Source organism: Phalacrocorax aristotelis, chromosome 2 (assembly GCF_949628215.1).
Source record: "Phalacrocorax aristotelis chromosome 2, bGulAri2.1, whole genome shotgun sequence".
NCBI classification, from domain to species: domain Eukaryota; kingdom Metazoa; phylum Chordata; class Aves; order Suliformes; family Phalacrocoracidae; genus Phalacrocorax; species Phalacrocorax aristotelis.
The window spans coordinates 59,525,984-59,546,100 of NC_134277.1; positions in this window are offsets into that span (position 1 = coordinate 59,525,984).

A 20,117-nucleotide genomic window follows, 5' to 3' on the forward strand; every position below is an offset into this window, starting at 1 on the left:
AGCCACTCACCAAGCAACAGCCACCTTGGAAGGCAGACACCCACCCCACCCCTCCACCCCCATTTTTTTTAATTGCTTAGGATGTTATCTGGTATGGAATATCTCTCTGGTCAGTTTGGGTTAGCTGTCCCAGCTGTGTCCCCTTCCCATTTCCTGCCCACACCCAGCCTACTCACTGCAGTGGGGACACAGTGAGAAACAGAAAGCCTTGATGCTGTGCAAGCACTGCTCAGCAATAGCCAGAACAGTGGTATGTAATCAACACTGGTTTAGTCACAGGTCCAGAACATAGCACAATATGGGCTGCTGTGAGAAAAGTTAACTGTATCCCAGCCGGACCCAATATGAAAGCAATTTTGGTATATTTGGTATGCTCCTTCTAAGGAAAACCTGCAGGTAGAACCACATCAGAATGATGACCAGTTTGGAGACTGGGATATATGATATTCAAAACCATGGTGACAGATGTTTTTGGCAAAATACTTAGGACTAGTCCTGATTGCATAGAATCATAGAATCACAGAATCATAAAGGTTGGAAAAGACCCCCAAGATCATAGAGTCCAACTGCTAAGCTATCACTGCCAAGTCCACCACTAAACCATATCCTCAAGCACCACATCTACCCTTCTTTTAAATACCTCCAGGGATGGAGACTCCACCACCTCCCTGGGCAGCCTGTTCCAATGCCGGACAACCCTTTCGGTGAAGAAGTTTTTCCTAATATCCAACCTAAACTTCCCCTGGCACAGCTTGAGGCCATTTCCTCTCATCCTATTGCTTGTTACTAGGAAGAAGAGACTGACCCCACCTCTCTACGACCTCCTTTCAGGTAGTTGTAGAGAGCAATAAGGTCTCCCCTCAGCCTCCTCTTCTCCATGCTAAACAACCCCAATTCCCTCAGCCTCTCCACATAAGACTTGTTCTCCAGATCCTTCACCAGCTTTGTTGCCCTTCTCTGGACACGCTCCAGCACCTCGGTGTCCTTCTCGTAGTGAGGGGCCCAAAACTGCACACAGTACTCAAAGTGCGGCCTCACCAGTGCTGAGTACAGGGGCACAATCGCCTCCCTGCTCCTGCTGGCCACACTGTTCCTGATACAAGCCAGGATGCCATCAGCCTCCTTGGCCACCTGGGCACACTGCTGGCTTATGTTCAGCTGGCTGTCAACCAACACCCCCAAGTCCTTTTCCTCCAGGCAGCTGTCCAGCCACTCCTCCCCAAGCCTGTAGCGTTGCATGGGGTTGTTGTGACCCAAGTGCAGGACCCAGCACTTGGCCTTGTTAAACCTCATACTGTTGGCTCTGGCCCATTGATCCAGCCTGTCCAGGTCCCTCTGTAGGGCCTTCCTGCCCTCCAGCAGAGCAACACTTCCATCCAGCTTGCTGTCATCTGCAAACTTACTGAGGGAGCACTCAATCCCCTCATCCAGATCATCAGTGAATCTATTGAACAGGACCAGCCCCAACACTGAGCCCTGGGGAACCCCACTTGTGACTGGCCACCAACTGGATTTGACTCCATTCACTACTACTGTCTGGGCTCGGCCATTGTCATGGTTTCAGCTGGGATAGAGTTAATTTTCTTCACTCTAGCTGGTATAGTGCTGTGCTTTGGAATTAGCATGGAAAAAAAAAAACCTGTTGAGATAACACACAGATGTTTAGGCTGTTGCTGGGTAGCGCTTATACTAGTCAAGGACATGTCTAGCCTCCCATGCTCTGCTGGGTGCACAAGAAGCTGGGAGGGGAGGGGGCACAGCTAAGAGAGCTGATCCAAACTGACCAAAGGGATATTCCATATCATGTAACGTCATGCCCAGTATGCTACCTGGGAGGGGCTGGCCGGGGGAGGGAGGGAGCAATCGCGGCTCGGGGACGGGCAGCGTCGGTCGGCGGGTGGTGAGCGGTTGTATCGTTCGTGTTTCTGCGGTTTTTTTCCCTGTTTTCCCTTTCCTTCCTTTTCCCTTTTATTATATTAACATTATTGTCATTATTATCATAATCATTGATCATCATAATTTTATTGTAATCATTAAACTGTGCTTATCTCAACCCACAAGTTCTTTTGCTCGTCCGATTCTCTTCCCCATCCCACAGGGGTGGGGGGGGGTGAGCGAGCGGCTGCGTGGTGTTCAGTTGCCAGCTGAGGCTGAACCACGACAGCCATCCAGCCAGTTTTTAATCCAGCGCAGAGTGCACTTGTCCAAGCCGTGAGTGGCCAGCTTCTCCAGGAGAATGCTGTGGGAGACAGTGTCAAAGGCCTTACTAAAGTCCGAGTAGACAACATCCACAGCCTTCCCCTCATCCACTAAGGAGGTCACCTTATCATAGAAGGAGACCAGGTTAGTGAGGCAGGACCTCCCTTTCATAATCCCATGCTGGTTGAGCCCAATCCCCCGGGTGTCCCGCATGTGTTGCATAATGGCATTCAAGATGATCTGATCCATGACCTTTCCCGGCACTGAGGTCAGCCTGACAGGCCTGTAGTTCCCTAGATCCTCCTTCTGACCCTTCTTGTAGAGGGGCGTCACATTTGCTAGTTTCCAGTCATCTGGGACCTCCCTGCTTGACCAGGATTGCTGATAAATGATGGAAAATGGCTTAGCGAGGTCCTCTGCCAGCTCTCTCAGTATCATTGGGTGGATCCCATCCGGCCCCATGACTTGTGAACATCGTTGTTGGTAAAGCCTGGCTCTGACAAGCGCCTTCAGACACACAAGTAATGACTAGTAGTAGCACTGTTCAGTATAAAAAGATGGTAAGTCTGAAATGGCAATACATATTTTCAATATTAAATCTCACTGCTAGTTTTATGCCTGAACACGGTTTGATAGAAATAATTGGCAGACTCATTTTTGCCTCAGTGGGAGCATGTTCAGATATTCTGTATGCAGTAATAAGAATGATGAAAATTATCAACAATTTGTTGTAACTGTATATAACTGTGAGGAACAAATAAATCAAACAGGCACTTAAAGAGTTTCCCTTTTTGGTTTTTTGTAAAAAAAGCCATTGGGATACTGACAGGTATGAATCTATCATGCATTTGGTGCTGATCAATATTTTTGCCTGCAGCCTCATGCAGGAAACCTCCAAATCATGGAAACTATAAAAAATATCCCTACATAAAATATCCAGTTATTCTGTCACAAAGTATCAAGTTATTCTCAGCCAGGGTACAATACTGTGTAAACAAGAATTTGGTGGAAGTATCATACTCTGATTGAATTTTAATATTATGGATCCAGAGTAAAATTGCTGTCAGTACTGAAATTTGGTATATGAGGTTTTTCAAAGCTATTGGGACATCTAGACACACAGTGTCACTCAGAATTATGCAGAATAAGATAGCTAAGCTGCTTATTTAGCTTTGAAAAATTTAAATGTTTATCACAGAATCACAGAATCATGGAATGGTAGGGATTGGAAGGGACCTCTGGAGATCATCTCATCCAACCCCCCTGCTTCAGCAGGGACACCTACAGCAGCATGCACAGGACCATGTCCAGGTGGATTTTGAATATATCCAGAGAAGGAGACTCCACAACCTCTCTGGGCAGCCTGTGCCACTGCTCTGCCACCCTCAAGGTAGAGAATTTTTTTCCTTATATTCAGGTGGAACTTCCTGTGTTCCAGCTTGTGCCCACTGCTCCTTGTCCTGTCGTTGGGCACCACTGAAGAGAGTCTGGCCCCATCCTCTTGACACCCATCCCTTAGATACTCATAAGCATGGGTGAGATCCCCCCTGAGTCTTCTCTTCTCCAGGCTGAACAGACCCAGGTCTTTCAGCCTTTCCTCATAAGAGAGATGCTCCAGTCCCCTGATCATCTTTGTAGCTCTCTGCTGGACTTGCTCAAGTAGTTCCCTGTTTTTCTTGAACTAGGGGGCCCAAAACTGGCCACAGTACTCCAGATGTGGCCTCACTAGGGCAGAGTAGGGGGGGGGGATAATCTCTCTTGACCTGCTGTCCACCAGTACTCCCAGGTCCTTCTCAGCAGAGCTACTTTCCAGCAGGTCAGCCCCCAGCCTGTGCTGGTGCATGGGGTTGTTCCTCCCCAGGAGTCGGACTTTAATTGAATTTATTAGATTACCAGCCTTTCCAGGTCTCACTGAAAGGTAGCACAGCCTTCTGGCATATCAGCCACACCTCTCAGTTTTGTATCATCAGCGAACTTGCTGGGGGTGCACTCTGTCCCTTTGTCCAGGTCATTGATGAATATATTGAACAGGTCTGGACCTAGGACAGACCCCTGGGGAACACCACTAGCTACAGGCTCCAACCAGACTCTGCACTGTTGATTACAACCCTGTGAGCTCTGCCATTCAGCCAGCTCTCAGTCCACCTCACTGTCCTCTCATCTAACTGACACTTCCTTAGGTTGTCTATGAGGATGTTATGGGAGACGGTGTCAAAAGCCTTGCTGAAGTCGAGGTAAACAACATCCACTGCTCTCCCTTCATCGATCCAGCCAGTCATGCTGTTGTAGAAGGCTATCAGGTTGGTCAAGCATGATCTCCCCTTAGTGAATCCGTGTTGACTACTTCTGATCACCTTCTTTTCCTCTACAAGCCTGGAAATTACTTCCAGGATGAACAGTTCCGTCACCTTCCTGGGAATGGAGGTGAAGCTGACTGACCTATGGTTTTCTCAGGTCCTCCTTCTTGCCCTTTTAGAAGACTGGATGACATTGGCTACCCTTCAGTCCTTGGACTCCTCTCCTGTCCTCCATGGCATTTCTAAGATGATGGACAGTGGCTCAGCAAGAACATCCACCAGCTCCCTCAGAACTTGTGGATGCATCCCATCAGGGCCCATGGATTTCTGAGGATCCAGTTTGCCTAGGTGATCTCTGACTCAATCCTCCTCAACCAATCTGTAAAAAGCCCTTCTTTTTATAGATTTTCTCTCTCTTCTCTGGGGCCTGGGATGCCCGAGGGCCAGCCTTAGCAGTGAAGAGTGAAGCAAAGAAGGCATTCAGTAACTCTGCCTTGTCTGCATTCTGCGTCACCAGAGCCCCTTCCTTGTTCAGCAGTGGGCCCACAGTTCCCCCAGTCTTTCTTCTACTACTTATATATTTGAAGAAGCCCTTCTTGTTATCCTTGACATCCCTTGCCAGACTGAGTTCCAAGTGGGCCTTGGCCTTCCTCATTACATCTCTGCATACCCTGACAATGTTCCTATATTCCTCCCAAGCACCCAGTGCCTTTTTCCTTTGTTGTTTCAGAATATTTGTTTACTTGAGCAAGTTATATTAAGGGGAATGTATTTCTCTTGCTGATTGCTCTAGTTTCTCCTGCAGTGGGATGGTTCAAAGTAGTTACCAACTCAAACGCTGTTCTGGGTCCTCCCAGACAGGCAAGTCCACATACTTACTGTGCATGAAATTTAGATACTATGTTTTTCTTCACCTCAGTTCACAATGTTATGAGACTTTGATGCTGCATCTTAATAAGAAAATAAATGGAACTCTACTTTTTGCTGCTTTAGAATTAGCAGATGGAAAATATATCTAGTGTTCTCTATTTTAGTAGTGACTTGATAAATATGTTTTACTTACCCTCTTTTTTAGAAAGTATTAAAACTTACTGAAGCAATACATTAAAGATCTTATAATTCAGTCCTTGCTTTGGGGAAATTTCTCTGGGATTCATAATATTTCTAGGAAGCTAAATGTATGGATATTTTGTGGCATGAAGAAAGAAAATGAGCTCTGAGGTTCCCTTGAGTCCAGTATCTTGTCAATAAATTCATACTGATTTGGATGTGCGTTGTGGTTTAACCGCAGCTGGCTGGAGGCAGGGCACCTGTAGTCCTGGTAATAGCATTCATTACTCACTTCTTGTAGATATGAGTCAGGAGTCCCTTCATTAAGATCAGAAGTAAGATCAGCCATTCTACTGTCTGGGCAACTGCCCACTGGAAAGTGGAGCAGCAATTTTCCTGGAAGAACACTCTATTGTGATTGTTTTTCCTTGCAACTCATGTACCCCTGCCTTTAGGGACAAGGTGTATTTTCCATCCCTCTTCCTTATGTCCTCTCCATGGTTGTGTAGGTAAAACCACAAGGTGGCCCATGGTGTATACCCACTGTATCCTCTCTCTTGAGCAGAGGAACTGTCACTCCCTAATAGCTGAGATTCATACAGGTGGGGAGCTGGACATATCCTCTTTGAATCACTGGAACTCCCAGGATAGTTTCTAGGCTAGTATGTCTGCCAGTTTCTCCACAGCCAAGAGGCACGCCCATAGAGAGGAAGAGAGACTTTCTTCATATTGCTGGAGTTGGCCAGCCAATTCATCCACCATTTGTCCCTCTCTGTCTTTCCAGGTCATTACTGCCGATGAGTTGGCTTATGATGATGGTGCTCTCCATACAAATTTCTGCCACTTGGATCATGTGCACTTGACTTCATCTGGATATTTGGGTAGCTACTTGTGTCCAGGTCGTCATAAATCACTGGGGTTGGAGTAGCCGCAGTGTTCTTAAATAGTTGTTTAACCCTAAACAAGACCTGACACACATTCAGGAGACATAGCAATAGGTCCATGCTCGTTTGAACATCCCAAGGATATTCAAAATTCTCAAGAGGTACTGTACTTAGCCTGGAGAAGAAGGGGAAGATGGAGGAAGGTGTATCCCCCATAGGTTGGCTCTCCAATGAGAAAAAGTAAAAACTGTAATTATTAATAATTTCTGATAAATGGCTCCCAAAGGTGACAGCAGTGCTGAGTACAAATATGAGATTGATCTCATGACCGGTAATTTTACCATACTATAAACCAGTGTTACACAATGCAGCAAAGCGATAACCTTAATCCACCGCCCAGAGGTGATAAATGGCACATACTGATAAACAATATATATGGCAAGTAAGGTGTTACATAACACAACTCTGAGAACAAATACAACTCTGAGAGCAACTAAATCAACGTTGTGACCAGCAGTTACTAAACTAATATAATGAATGCTTACAACAAATTTGTTTTAACACATTCTGGTCAGATCTGTTGTTATTTCAACCCTTCATGCCATGTGTTGGGTGCCAAAAAGGACTGTTGTGGTTTAACTCCAGTTGGCATCTAAGCACCACACAGCCACTCACTTTCAACCCCTCCGCCCCCAGTGGGATAGGGGAGAGAATCAAAAAAAAAGAGTCAAACCCACGGGTTGAGATCAAAACAGTTTAATAGGACAGCAGAAGAAGAGGTAACAATAATAATAATAATAATAATAATAATAATAATAATAATAATAATAATAATAATATACCAAACAGGTAAGGTACAGTGCAATTGCTCACTGCTCACTGATTGATGCCCGGCCTGTTCCTGAGGACCGAGCGCTGCCCTCCAGCCAACTCCCACCAGTTTATATATTGAGCATGATATCGTATGGTATGGAATATCCCTTTGGTCAGTTGGGGTCAGCTGTCCTGGCTGTGTCCCCTTCCAGCTTCTTGTGCACCTGGCAGAGCATGGGAAGCTGAAAAGTCCTTGACTAGTGTAAGCACTACTTAGCAACAACTAAAACATCAGTGTGTTATCAACATTATTTGCACACTAAATCCAAAACACAGCACCGTACCAGCTACTAGGAAGAAAATTAACTCTATACCAGCAGAAACCAGGAAAATGTGTTTTGTGTGTTATGATTTAGTTGCTGAACTTATGACGTCTTTTGCAAAAAATATTGAGAGTTTTGTGCTATGGGTGCAGAATACTGAACTTGATTAGCCACATTATTTTGTGTATCTATGATTTTATCCCTGCAACAACTACTGTGAAGAGGCACTTTGAGAAGGAGGAAGCTCCATATTAATAATCATAACTGAACAGTAAAACTACTTTGTTAAGTGTGCAGAACTTGGTCAAATTTAGACTACATTTTTGGTGAGTTGCAGGGGTTTCTCACACAGTCAAATGCAAGCAAATACGCAGTCTTTATCTCCTGTGTAATCATAAAGTGGGGTGGTCTATTTCTCAGGATCCATCCTTTAATGAATGCTTCTGTCTCCCTTAACCATGTAGGAGAGTGCTGTGCAAAAGGCCATGATATCTATGCCAGGAGCCCTGCATGTAGTAACACTTTAATGCAGCCTTAAAGCTTCATCATGGCTCGATTTTGGCAGTGCTGATTTGCTAGGAACTGGCTGTCCAAGGCATTGGTCTAGCATCTAGCCTGGTTATTGAGGCAGCTTCTATACCTCGTCTATTCTTCCAAACTCTTTGCACCTTTGGTCATATTGGTTTTGAAGTTTTTACCACTGTCATAACAGAAGAAATTATTCAACATTAATGACACTGAGTTTCTGAAGAGGGAGACAATAGCTTCAAAGAAGTACCAATGGAGCATGTGTATGGCTTTTGGCAGCATTCCCAGCACTATTTTTTAATACGTAGTATAATATTAGGTTTTGCACAGTTCCAGTTTAAAGCCTAGGTGGACCGACTTAGGTTGCATGCACAATGATTGAAGGTACCTGAGTTTAAGATTCAAACTTTAGTAGTCATTCTTTCTCTTGAAAGAGCTGAACCTTCTGAAATTCATAGCCTTTTAAAAATGTATGTTGGATGGGAGGAGAGAGGAGAGGGATGTTTGGTACGGTTTAGTTCTTTGTGAGACTTGTTATAGTGGAGCAAATATAAAAGTGGAGCAAATATAAAAGTGGAGCAAAAAGTATTTTCTCTACCTTCTTGCTTAGTATTGAGTAACTTTATCTTACCTGGAAGTAACAACTCTAAGTTGTTAGCAGTGGTTTAGACTAATAATCTGTTTCATTTTGGTGAAAGCCTGTAGATGCCAACTAATCTGAGCTGTTCAGATGACTGACCAAAACCTTTTATGTTGAAGGAAATTCTATGTATCCCAAACATATGTAGATCTACTTATAAAGAGTCAGTTTCATCAATGTTATTCAAGGGGGAAGTGAGAGGAGTATTTGTAGCTTTAAAACTATGGATGTCAAGTTTTAATTCAGAGAACAGTTTTAATGCCAGTAAAATAAATATTTTATACAATGTACAATGATACTTAATGTGTATTTATCTACATGCATATTCAATGATAATGTGCACCTATGTATATGCATGTATATATATCTGTGTGCATGTGTACACACACAACACACAAACTAAAAACTTGTTAATAAATTGCTGTTCCATTCTCTGAAGAGTATTGAAATGTGCAAATATTTTTCTTCTTGGCACATCAGACTGAGCCTGAGACTTAGCTTGTGTTCCCTGAAAAAACAGAGATATACTCCCCTATACAACCAGTAGACTGGTGGTTGTCAGAGTGTCCCCTTTATGAATTTTTATAAGGTTTTCTGCAGAGAAGTCACAGTTGGCTTTCTAGCAATCAGGAGGTTGTACTGAGATGAAATTCCTTGAAGAAAGATTTGCCAGTATTGCACCAGGAGTGGTTTAGAATAAAGGTTGTAGATATCAGGCTCAGTCTGATATACCAAGAAGAAAAATATTTGCAAATTTCAATAACTCTTCACGGAACACAACAGCCATTTATTAACAAGTTTTTAGTTCTTGTAAAAATAAAGCTACATGTAGGGGTTATATTCTTGCTGCTTAACTTTAGGGATCTCGATTCAGTGATTCTGTTAGGAATTTTTTCTCTCTACCCCTGCTTTTTGAGTGTGGAGACACATTGAATCACAACGATCCTGAGAATCCAAGTTAGGCTTTGACAAACCAGCACTTCCCACGAACAGACCCCATTACTGGAATATTCTCCAGGTTCCATCTGAGACAGCACTACCTATTGCTGTTCTGTCCTGCACAAGTAATGCAAAATAAACCAGTGGATCTATTTTCTTACATAAGGGGTCTATATCTTATATTTCCGTAGAGTACCTCTCCTAGCAGACTGAGATGCCTTTAGTAGTGTTTGCACAAGATGCTGCTAAACTGTCTATGCTACTTTTTTATTGGGTAACATGCATTGCCACATTTTGTGGACTAGAGACAGCAATCCTTTGAAAAACTATGTGATAAAACCACATTCAGTTATGCCATGCCAACTTCTTCCTTTACTTGTGCCTTTGACAACTTTGTTTTCCTCTTCACCTCTTTGGACTGTAGACTTTTCAGGGCAGTGACTGTGGTTATTGCAGATACATGGTTCATGGGGCATGTTCTCAGTCCATAAGACTGGATAAACAGACTTCACCTGTGGATAAAAGGGACAATTTTTTTTCTCCATTTCTTAGGCATGTTGGACCTAACAACAAACTGGAATACTAATAGCCAGAATTTGAAAAGAGCTGAGTTAGTTCCTCAGGATACATCTGAAGTGCCTTTTCTTTACACCTCAGTGCAGAAAACTGTGTTCTGAAATATTTTCTACAAGGAAAAAGTAATTATTAAAGTTAAAATCAACCCAACTGAAGACACAACTTTTTGGAGAAAGGATTGTAAATATTTCGTGATTTCTTTTGGCTTTATATTTGTACAACACTTCTGTATTACAGATAATTGATTTGTCTCTATTATCTGTATAATGTAGGAAGAGATGTTTCATTAGAATTTATGTATTTTTAAAGAAATCGCCTGTAAAGCAAAAATGTCCGTGGTAAGAAAACATTTTATTTGGTTTTATAATATTAGAAGGAGTGTCTGTCAAATGAAGGAATCATTTTAAAAGCTTCAGGTAGAAACTTTTTTGGAAAATGAAAGGAGGAATGGGAAGTAATTTGGAACTGAAAAAGTTTATCCAGCCAGTGCTCTACATTCTGGTTCATCTTTAGATTTTTGCAATTTTTTCGGTTTGCTTTCGTCATTCAGTGTTATCTGTTGGGGTAGCTATAGAAACAGAGAAGAATGTTTTTTGCCCCTGGTTAGCCATAAGAACTCATAATACTATATCATTCCAATAGCTGCATGTATGTAGGCAATAAGTGTACAGTAGAACCCATTTTGTTATTAATCATTCGCTGGAGCCAACACACGGCTACAGCGTGAGATATTCAGAGGCATAAAGTGCATAATATTTATTATAATAAATCAATCTGTACTAGATACCCTAAGGGATCCCAAATCGTTGGAGGAGACCCAAAAGGTTCTAAGTAAGACATCTTGGAAATCTACGGACAGATAAAAAATAAAAAGACAAAAGTTATTTGTGACAAATATGTGAGGCATATAAAGAGAGATGATTTAGTACATTGTCAACCCATCATGCTGTGTATGTTCATGAAAGGAATCCTTTTTTCATTTGATTTTGAATCTATGATGGACTATGGCAAGGGAAAGCATATTTGAATTTCAGCGTCTAGCAAAAGAAAACCAATCAGTCACAAAATCACAGAATCATGGAATGGTAGGGATTGGAAGGGACCTCTGGAGATCATCTCATCCAACCCCCCTGCTTCAGCAGGGACACCTACAGCAGCATGCACAGGACCATGTCCAGGTGGATTTTGAATATATCCAGAGAAGGAGACTCCACAACCTCTCTGGGCAGCCTGTGCCACTGCTCTGCCACCCTCAAGGTAGAGAATTTTTTTCCTTATATTCAGGTGGAACTTCCTGTGTTCCAGCTTGTGCCCACTGCTCCTTGTCCTGTCGTTGGGCACCACTGAAGAGAGTCTGGCCCCATCCTCTTGACACCCATCCCTTAGATACTCATAAGCATGGGTGAGATCCCCCCTGAGTCTTCTCTTCTCCAGGCTGAACAGACCCAGGTCTTTCAGCCTTTCCTCATAAGAGAGATGCTCCAGTCCCCTGATCATCTTTGTAGCTCTCTGCTGGACTTGCTCAAGTAGTTCCCTGTTTTTCTTGAACTAGGGGGCCCAAAACTGGCCACAGTACTCCAGATGTGGCCTCACTAGGGCAGAGTAGAGGGGGAGGATAACCTCCCTCGACCAGCTGGCCACATTCCTTTTAATGCACCCCAGGATACTGTTGGCCTTCTTGGCCAAAAGAGCACATTGCTGGCTCATGGTCGACTTGCTGTGAATGTCCACCAGCACTCCCAGCAGAGCTACTTTCCAGCAGGTCAACCCACAACCTGTGCTGGTGCATGGGGTTGTTCCTCCCCAGGTGCAGGACCTTGCACTTGCTCTTGTTGAATTTCATGAGGTTCCCCTTGGCCCAGCTCTCCAGCCTGTCCAGGTCTCGTTGGATGGCAGCACAGCCTTCTGGTGTATCAGTCTTTTCGTTTACTATATACAGAAATGTTGTGTAGCATACCCATTGGAATAAACAATTATGAGTAAAAGCAACGCATAACAAGCAGCAGCATAAGATTACAAGTGTATTGTGTTTACATAGATTAAGCTTGAGTCTTTTTCTTATCTTAGGTGGAAAGGGCAGAAACACACAAACTGGTTAATCTGGTTTTGTTGTTGTTTTTACTTAATACTCTTACACTCAAAAGCACACCTGGAAATGGTGTTAAAAGATGGTTTTTAAATCTATGAAGTCACTTATTCATAAGCCAGGAAACGCCAGAATTAATTAAGGTTTCCTGTGTCTCTTAATCTTTCTTCCTTGTTTGGGTTATTTATGAAATAGGCTTTTATGATATAGTTCAAAAGCCTATTTTCCTCCTATCTCTTCAGGTAGATCCTTACCTATCTCACTACCCTTTTCTTTCTTTCCACATGGACCTTCTGGACTGCGGCATTCCTGTCAAAATCTCCTCTCTAAATTCTCATCCCATCCATCTCATCTTATTTATCTCCTTCGTTCTCATATTTCCATTTTGTTCTTCTTTCCTCTTCCTTCCCATCACTCTTCCTGCACAATTTTCTTTGTGCAAGTGCTTCCTTCACACTGTTATCATTTTTGGAAGTATTTATTTCTTCCCCTCTCACACTGCTGCTGTGACCCAGTCTATGCCATTCTGATCTGATTACCAGCCCCAGTGACTTGTTTTACTTTCTCTATTTTTCCCTCTGCCAAATAAATCCCAGGATCCCCTCTCTACTCTTTGATTCCCAGCCTTAGCCTCTCTTCCCCATGAATCTTAGTCTCTGTGTAATCTTTGTTCCAGTCTGTTTCCCTCTACTGATCCACCCATTATACTCTTTGAATTTGAATTAAAGCTGAGTGCTGGTACTCAACTCTGCTTTCAAAATCAGCCCTAGATTAAGTATCTGGTACAGGGCACAGCCAGCCTTTTTTTGTACACTGAGTTGGAAATACGTAATTTATCTGTGAAGGATGCTCTTGCATATTTATTATATCCTGATCAGACCTGAGAACATTGATAGAGTCAAGCATCTTCACTAATGATGGAATCAGTTTAGACTTCATCTACTAAAGCACAATAAAAATATATTCTGAACATGGACAAATCTCTTTTATTTTATTTCTCAAAGATCTAAAGTTACCCAAGTTCGTGCACACTTTCACAGGATGAGCCTGACGTACAAGCCATTTTTTTCTGCCGAATTTTATCTCTGCTGTTAGGACAAGAGCGCTAAGTGTTTTCAGATACGTGACAAATGTCAGGCAAATGGGACAACTAGGGCACCAGCAGCTCTGCCTTTCATAGCATTTTTTTAGCATGACTTAATTTGGCAAATCTTCCTAGGTCTATATTCTAAGTAGGTCCAAATACAGAGATTTTAACTCACCAAGTTTTGCAAGATAGTTTATGATCCAGTACTAGGCTCTCTGCACCTTCATCCAGCTAGTATGACTCCGGGCCAGGTCACCTTAATTGCCTCTCATGGTGTGCTGCCTTGGAACCTTTCTCTTTCCCACTTGCAATCTTAGCCCCACTTCTCTTCTGATTTTTAAGATTTTTCACTCAATTTTTTTTTTTTACTATTTCATATTATGAAAGGCCCAGATAATTTTGGCTTTAGTAAAACTTGCTTGACAATTTCTCTTTTCAAATCCTGTTTCTGCTTCATTGTAATTCTGCTGCATTTAATCTGTTCAGATTGAAAATGCCCATGTGCCAAGAATTGTTCTAGTTATTTTCAGGCAAACTGGTTTAGCTGTTTATGAGACTGGGGAAAGGCAGAAGGGCTATGGTACCATGTTAAACACAGGTATTGGTCTTTCTCATTGGAGAGCTCTGCTTTGGACGGGTTTGTTTGGTGCAGGGAATGGGAAAGAATGGGCCTTGTGTCAGGGATGTGGGTGTGCTTTTTCAATGAAAATTCACCTAGAAGTAGCTACATGCTCAATAAAGAGAGTAGCAGCTCAGTTCGTCAGAGCCCTCTTGCTCCAGTCCATCCCAGCTTTTGCTTGGAAAATGGACTGTCCACATCCGCCACTCCCCCCTGAGTGACAATCCTCAGTCCAAGACTGCAAGGGCTGAGCAGGCCTTTGCCTGTAATTGAGCTTGTTTCTCAGGAACTGCATATCACTTGCCATTAAAAATTAATACACAGTTTTGTGATAGAGTTGTAGCAATACCAGTTTAACACGTTCCAGCCCCTTCAGCAGCCATTGCTCTTCATTCCCACTCCTCCGCTGCTGCCTCCTTAGTGAGCTGACAAGGTTCTAAAATGTTGCCTCATCTTTTGTTTTTGAACACAGATGAGTTCAGTAATGCCATTCACAGTGTGATACCACAACTGCCATGATATTAATTAGAAAAAGTGAGGAGGCATTATGCTCCCTCCAGCCAGCCAGAGGTGTAAGGACAGGAATTCTTTAACGAGTTCTGCCACAGCAGCTCCTATATTATAAAAATTATGCACTCAGATTAGGCAGTCTGTGGCCTGGACTGTCAGTGCTTTTCCAGCTGGTACCCAGGCAGCAAGGAGGAAATTGCTTGTGTCAAAGGTAGACAGGTGAAGAATGAGCTACTTAAAAAGGTACAGGTTCTGTGGAAAAATTAGCTAAGGAAAAAATATTTCCCCTGGACTTCTCAGAATGGTTCAGGAAGAACAGAATGTCACCCAGTGAGATATCACCATCAGCATCAGGGACCTCAGGCTGAAGCCATAATTTTAGTTTTTCTGCTTTTGAGCACTTAGTTTGGAACCTTTTTTTTTAATGTAATACATACTTTTGATTCCATTCTTTCTACAGATATTTTGAGGTATTAATATTTTGTGAGAAACACATAGAAAAATTCAGCAGAAATGAAACCAAATTCACACTAGAGGAACACCTCAGTGGTGGTGTAGGAATCACTAGCCATACACTAGATGTAGAGTTTACTTCATTAAAATTGTGGTCAGGTATCATGTATCAAAACAGGTAACTGCAGGTTGATGCCTGATACTTTTAAAGTGAGAGATGGATTTACTGTAGTAAAAACATGAGCAGCATGTTTTCCAGATTTGCCATTCTCTTTCAGATTCTCATGTCTCCCTGACTCATCTTCTGTTTATTGCTACCATTGTTTTTTAATCCATCACAAAAATTTGCTTTTTGCAGATACATCATGTAATAAGAATGCTACCCCAAATATTGTCAGTTAGCTGTAGGGCACCTCCTCTCTGAAAGAGATTCTAAAAACCCATATTAGAACTTAAATCCTTCAACAACAGCATCATTTTTGTTTGGGAGTCCTTTTTATGGCACATCCTCTTTTTTTATGTGGCTCATTATACATAATTTGAACATCACTTTTAAGAACTGCCATATGGTGTCAATAAATAAGTCTTTAGAGGCTTTCACTTATCTTCTAAATATGGTTCAACAGCACCTAATTAAATCAGTATATTACAAAAACCCACGCATCTTGAACTGGTTTAGTATTTAGAACCTGCCTAATTAAGGACTCCTTGAATATACATCCTTCAAGAGTGAAACAGAGGTATTTCCTCACCCCTTAGCTTTTTATTTTAGATTGCACTACACAGGTTTTATTGCATAAAAAACCACATAGTATATTGGCAGTTTTATTTTTTGTATTGCTCTGTGTCTTCAGTCTCAGCTGGGGTCCTGGCAAAAGCTTCATGTTGCTTGCCCCCACAGCAAAAACTGAATTGGAGATTGTAAAAGGGCTGTCTTCTTCATTCCATCCCCTCTACCGCTTCATTGTGAGGAAACTTAGTGAGTACTGCACTGCAATATTAAATGGCATATCAACTCATTATGTAAGGGAATTATGGCGATGGCTGATTTAACTCTGCGCTTATCTCATGCATAATTTGTAGCCTGATGTCTGACACAGAAAGTATTCAGTGTAGCTCAGAACTTGGCCTTGACTTACTCTCTGGCTGTTCAAAGAGCACTTTGATCTCGCGTAGTAGAGGTTAAGCAAATGTCACCTCTGTCTGTCTTAACAAGGAATTAGGTTTTAAATGTGTAATCAGCAGGAGATTAATTCTGTAGATCCCGGAGCCCTGCCTGGCATTCTTTACAGCTGGTAGAATATCCATCCCTGCCTCAGTTCCCAGGAACACAACTTGATCCTTTGACAGCTTGGAAAATACAAGATCCCCAGCGCTTTTACGTCCCAAAACATCCTGGTTTCACTCCCCTGTTTTCTTGCCTTTAATATTTCTTGGACACTGTTGCCTGTATAGATAGAAAAAAAAAATCCCATAAGCATTAAATTAAAGCTTCTGTTTCTCTCTTTCAGACATAACTGCCCTTTCTCTGTTTTGTTCTCATGTGTCTGAGCGTTTTTGTCCCCTCTCTGATGCCTCTCAAAGGACTGACTTACAAGGTTTTTTATTAGTAGTATACTACAACCAAACCATCCTTCACCTTCCTGACAAGATAGGCTTGATCATACCAAAACTGATTCTTTCTGCGCACTCCGATATCCAATCTAAAAACTGCAGTTAGATATACAGACACTTGCTTCACACATACTGTCTTTTTTCCCATAGGCAGCCATTAGCATTCTAGTGAGCCCTTTTGAAAAATTTTTTGGGTGCAAAGGTAGGAAAAGAAAACCTAAGTAACAAGTAGATTTGGCAACTTCCATAGTCCTGCATAAATCTGCTTCAGTGCTGATATTCAGGTGCAGACTGAAATGGCTCCTTACAGCAGTGATCTCCAAAGTGGGGTGCATGTGTCTCAAGGGTTGAGCAAGACAATCCATTGGGATGAGTGGGAAGAAAATATTTTTTAAACGTATTTTATTATATTTTTTAAAAACCCTATGTAGTATTTATTTCACCTTTATCTCATTCTTTTTAATTTCTATTTTGTTTGTTTTGTAATATACATAATATATTAGTGCAGTAGTACCTGTATATGGTTTATAAATAAATCTGTATAAATATATATAGGGGGTGCACACTTCAAATTTTTTTACTGATAGAGTTGCATGATCAAAAAAGTTTGGAGAAGCTAACTTTTCAGAAATAAACAGTTAAATGACTACAGAGTTATATTAAAAGATAGATTTGGTTTAGCATTTATTTTCTACAACAAAAGGAAATATTGCTCTAATACTTCTTCCAAAATCATAGTATTTATTAGAATGTTTAAAAGTTTGTGTTACCGAAATGGCAAGTTGAACAGAAGAACAAGAAATAAAGCAACTGTAATATAAGGCTTTAAAGGTGTTTGTGTACCTTCCACTGTTATCCCAAGGAAGCTCAATTCCTCTGCTTGTCATAGATTTGAATTTTTTCACTAGACAAGTCACCTGCTTTTCTAGGCCTCTGTTTTTCAATTGGAATAGTAGGAATGATAATGTTTCACATGAGTGTTGCGAGGACAAATCTTTGAGTAGCTTGCTGTGTTCATCTCTGCACTGAATAGGGCAGGTGAAAAAACAATAGGAGACGATGTAATTAAAGTTTGTCAGAAGGTATAAGCAAAGGTGTATCAGCATCTCTTCCCTTCTGCATTTTTGGCACTGGAACTGAGCGTTTCCATGTGCACATCCAGCCTAACCAAAATCAATATGTTCCTTTCTCAATGTTCTCTCAGTAATTATTTTCCTTGTATTAATTCAGGTATCAAAGAGGTGTTTATGGCTTTTCAGTAAAATGTATGGATGTTAAAACCCTTTATATTTTTCTGTCATTCCCAGGGAAAAAAGCCAGGTTCATCTATTGTCTATTAGGAGGTAAGGCAGCTGCCTTGGCATTGTTTCAAAAGAAAAAATAGTGTCACCCAAGGTAGCTTAAAAGTTCAGATCAAGTTTAAATGACCTCTTGTGGGAGTGCACCGGTAGCAGCATGTAGAAGTTACCAGTCAACTTACTGGCTCATAGTGAATTAAATTAATCTTTACATTTCTATCTGTAAAGTCTGGGTAAAATAGATTAAGTGTGGGAAGATCAGCAGCAACTTGGAGGAGGAAACTGTATTACCAATTAATAAACAGAACAATAAAAGAGTTCTCGTTTTTTCATTGTTCAACACATAAGAAATAATTATGATAAGCCCTCTAAAATCTTTAAAGAAATATAATTACAGCTTTGGTAAGGCAGCAGAATCTATTGCATTCTCTAGGAGAGTTTAGAATCAGTATTTTGTTCGTTGTTGTATTGACTGATGTGCTAACCTAATGTTTTAAAATAGCATTTAAAAAGCAATTTTTAACTCCTGATTTGAAAAGCTGGAACTCTGTTTTCCTTTCTTTTCTTAAAAAAGAAATGAGTGAAAATATGCCAGAAGTAAATGTATTTCAAGTAAAAGGAACTAAAGAAGGAGAGAACCTTTTATTTAAGAACATTTTCTTCAATTAAGAAGAGTAGAAAAATGTTCTGTTTCAGCATTCCCAGGAAAGAGAAATGCAAGACACAAAGGAGAAGCAACATCAGGTAGTGGTAATTCCCTGGAAGAATGATTTGAATAGAAGGGGAATCCAAGACAAGTGAATTTGCAGATGAATTTTGTAAATTCTTTGGAAGTTTGAAAATATTCCTGGGGAGGCAATACACTGTCTGTTTTTGAAAAAGGGGAAACAAACTGGCTTCTAGGAGCTCCCTTTTCTCCCTTTTTGTTATAGTAGTGAAGTAGGCTTCAAAAATATAAACTAACTTTGAATAAAATGTTTTTAGTTTGTTAGTTGCCTAGAAGAAGATAAAGACATTATCTGAAAACACATATTGTTTGTATAGAATTTCAAGGAGACATACAACAGCCTGTGGGCAGTAATACAGTAAACTGAAAATCCTGGTAACAGTTTTAAATAGGAAGTGGCATGTTTGTGGTTCAGAAGTAAGTGTTTAAACAGGGAGCGAAATCTCTGTCTTACATAACCAGTAGAACTACAATCAAATACATGATTCAAATACACAATACACACGATGCATGTTAGTTATGAGGCAAGGGAGGGAGAATGGTATGCAAAATTGATCAAATAATGCATGCTGTGAAATTTGCAAAAACACAAGCAGTGTAAATGAAGTGAAATTTCGTTCATCGTTACAGGGTACGGCAGGTGAGTAGACTGATGAAAAACAAACCAATTACAGACATAGTCTTATGTGGTCTTGCAGATTGAGTTCAAAGAGTTTAAAAAGCTGTTACCCCCTTCAGTGGACTGTGTCACTCCCTCTGTAATGATTTAAGCTGATATACAGTTTGTTGTTTCAAAGCAGAGGTAGATTACTCATATTTCAGCAATCGCTCACTACCATGGGTCAGCTGAGCTGTAGTAACACAAAGGCTGGAGCATGGTAAATGAAATTGTTCTAGTTGTCCACAGGAATATGCTTGCTCTCTACAACTACCTGAAAGGAGGGTGTAGCGAGATGGGTGTTGGTCTCTTCTCCCAGGTCACTAGCAATAGGACAAGAGGAAATGGCCTCAAGCTGATTCAGGGGAGGGTTAGATTGGATATGAGGAAAAACGTCTTTACTGAAAGAGTGGTCAGGCATTGGAACAGTCTGCCCAGAGAGGTGGTGGAGTCACCATCCCTGGAGGTATCTAAAAAACCTGTAGACGTGGCACTTCATGGTGGAGACATGGTGGTGTTGGGTTGACAGTTGGACTTGACAATCCTAGAGGTCCTTTCCAACCTTAATGATTCTATGATTCTGTGCCTCATACACCCTTGGCATCTCATGATATTGCACCTTGTGATTGACCAAGTTGTACAAAAAGGGTTAACATCCAGCAAGACTTAAGAGCACTTAGGTTAGACAATCCTGAGTGGGGAAAATAGGTAGAGATCATGGGAAAATATGTGAACGGCAAGGACCTCCAAAATGAAAGGAACCAGATAATAAATATACAGATTTCAGGTAGTAACTATTTTGTTTTATGAGACTAT